Here is a 3,281-nt window from a genome sequence, read left to right on the forward strand (position 1 = left end):
GGCATACATATCTTTGGTGAGTCCAAAATTTTTGCTAAATAAATTACTTAACATTTTCATAAGTACATATCATTAGGTAAACATTTTTATAAATAAAAGTTTATCTTGCTCTACAGTAGATCAAGATAGGAGGATGCCATTGTCAAGGTTAGTTAATTCTCAAGATATCTTCTACTATTATCTTGAATGTCTTATTTTCTAATCTAGGGACATAGATTTATTGCATTAGTAACAAATTATCTTTTGGTTACAAAGCTTTTGACTTAAAATTACACTCTTTTAGCGACGAATCCCCAATTTTTTAACTCTGAGTTGACACAGAGCTTTAGTTGGCAAAGGGTCTGCACCAGAAGTACAATGTGTAAGTTTCTGATCCTAGCTGGAAAATGTATAGGGTTTAGGAGGTCTTCATGTATGGCTTATTGTCTGTCATCTTATGCTTTGATGATAAGCATTTCAACTCACTAAAATTTCAAAGAAATGTTAGCACTCGGCATTGTTTGTAGAGGGAGAGTTACCCAGCAACTTGGATTTTTACAAAGATCTTAATAGCTTGCAGCTTCTGTAAATGTTTGACCATAATTTGCCTTCCTGTTTTATCTACAAGAGTAGACAGAGAGATGTTGGAGCATAAGTAAATAAAAGCTTTCATTGTATGCTAGTTAAATAATTTTTTATTATTATAGTGAACTTGAATTTCTTGCTCCTGTATTTAAGTATGTAAGGCTTCTACATCTACGGAACCCTACACATCCTATCAAAGCATCTATTTAAAGCAGGTAAAAATTAAAACTTTGTATTCTGATTTTTAAAAATTTATGGTACATAATTTTGTCAACAAAAATTTCTAAAAGATTCAGCAAGTGGGGCATGGTGTAACATGCCAGCAATCCCAGAATTTTGGAGGTTGAGACAGGAGGAGTGCTGTGGGTTTGAGGCCAGGGTGGGCTACACACACACAGTGAATTCAAGAGCAATATGCACTATTGTATCAAGACCCTGTCTCAAAAAACAGCACACACACACACACACACTTGAATTATCAGTCTCTAATCTTTAGCAGTTTATAAGGAAAGGATATAATTCAGTATTCTATTCAGTATTTCCCAAAGAGCAACTGTGTTCATGGGTATTACTTGAAAGTGAACAATGTAGATTCCCAAACTATATTTTCATAGTAAGTGCTGATTTGATCTCTAACGTCTGACTTTAAGAATCTAAACTTACATGTATAACACAAACACTGTAGATGATTTTTCACCCTAAGTTTGGGAACCACTGGTATAAGTGATTTTTAGCACCTCAGACAGATTTTAAAAATTCAAAGGTTAATTCAAATAGCGGCTAACTTGTGAATATTTTCTCTTTGGACCTCGGCTAATATGAACAAATAAAAAAATTTTTGTGAAAAATACAAACCAGCACAGAATGATTTTTCAGCATCACTAATAGGTAAGATAACTGCTTTAAAGAAAAATCTTTTAAAAAAATAACATTAAAATATATATTCAAAATTACTGAGTTACTATAAAGTAAAGCTATATGGTTTGTATTGAACTTTCCCAAAATTCATGTTGAAATTCTAAGCCCAAAGTGACAGTATTTGAAGGCATGGGCTTTGAGAGGTAATTAGGTTTAGTTAGATGAGGCCCAAAAAAGGGGTTCTTACAAGGAGAAAACACTGAAAGCTATTCTGTCCCAGCCACTTGACAACAATGTCATTAAGCCATTGTCTACAAGCCAGGAAGAGGCCTTTACCAGAACCTAACCATGTTTGTCCCCTAATTTGAGTTTGGAGCATCCAAAATTACAAGAAAATAAATTTACGTTATTAAAGTCACTGATTAGGATACGTATTAGGATACGTAGTTATAGTGGTTGAACAAACTAAAACACCAGATACTGTTTTAAGTAAAAATGTCACTTTAATCAATTCTTGTTCTTGCATATTATAGCAGAATTACCTTCTTCAAGTTAATTAAAACTTCTTAAGAAACAAAAAATTTCTTGTTTCAAATTCTGTTGAACAAGAATTACAAAAATTAATTACCAAAATTGTTGATTTGGCTATCATATCGCATAGGTATGACTTAGCTAAATGCTAACAAGTGGTTGCTATCAACTGTTATAAACTGAATTTTTCACATTTTACTTCATATTCTTAATCCAAAATTCTATTACTATTAAAACAAAACAAAAGCTAATTTACTAATAGTAAAATCTTTCTGCCTGAGAATGGGAACCTATAACATTTTTGCTAATCATTTGATGGTGCTGTCAGTCTTCCCCAATTCAGTGAAACTGTTTCACTAATTTGCTATTTTAAATTAAGCAAAATCTTATAAGAAGCCTTCACTAACTGCTGCCATAGTTTTTATATGCTTAATATTTGTTGAGTGCCAACTATATTCGAAGTATCCTGTGAAATTAAGTCATTTAAAATTTTGTCCTGATTGTCAAGATTTTGTAAAAATACAGAAAAAAAGTCACCTTTCTCTTGGATCTCTGTAATTTCTTTTACTATCAATATTATCAAACATTTAAAAAAAAAAACAACTCCTTAAATTCAGGAGATCCAGATCAAAAGGTGAAAATTTGAAGAATTCACTTTTCCACTTGTCAGTTAATCCATGAAGGAAAGGCTTTGGAGATGACTGCTAAGTATGAAAACAATCCTGTAACTCTACGATTTCGCTTTTCTCGTCTCAGAATCTAAAGATAAACTATGGCATAAAAACCTGGGTTTGGATCAAATCACTGAAAAGTCTGCAAAGGACTTAAAACAGGTAAGGTGCAAAGGTATTGAAAGCGCCAAATGACAAAAAGTGACCGCTGATCTTTGCAACTTTACAACCAGAGAAGCCAATCAAATTCACAACTCAAGACATTTTGGCCGCTGGGCACAGCGACCTTGTGCCCGCATAGAAGTTTGTCTCTCTTCTCTTTTGGTTCTTGCTCCTCTCTGCAGCGACCTGAGCTCGCTTCTCTCCGCGGGACTGCTCGGCCCAGCACCCAGCGCGCCTGAAGCGCTCTCCCCGCCGCGCCGCGCCTCCCCGCGCGCCTCCTTCCGACCGAAAAATGCGTTTCCAGGCGACAGCGGGCAGCGGCGTCACTTCCGGCCATTTAAACTCCGGTCCCTGCGCTCGCAGCCCCTGCTCCTCGTTTCCACTGCCCCTCCCCTCGGCCGTGGGCTTCCTTCCCGCGTCCCCGGGCTTGGGGAGGGGGCGGAGGCCCGGCGCGCCGAGTGGCCGCGAGTTCCGAGTCTCGAGCGCGGCGCACCT

This window comes from Cavia porcellus, unplaced genomic scaffold (assembly GCF_034190915.1).
Source record: "Cavia porcellus strain 051 isolate PalLab524CR breed Dunkin Hartley unplaced genomic scaffold, mCavPor4.1 scaffold_10, whole genome shotgun sequence".
Classification (NCBI taxonomy): Eukaryota; Metazoa; Chordata; class Mammalia; order Rodentia; family Caviidae; genus Cavia; species Cavia porcellus.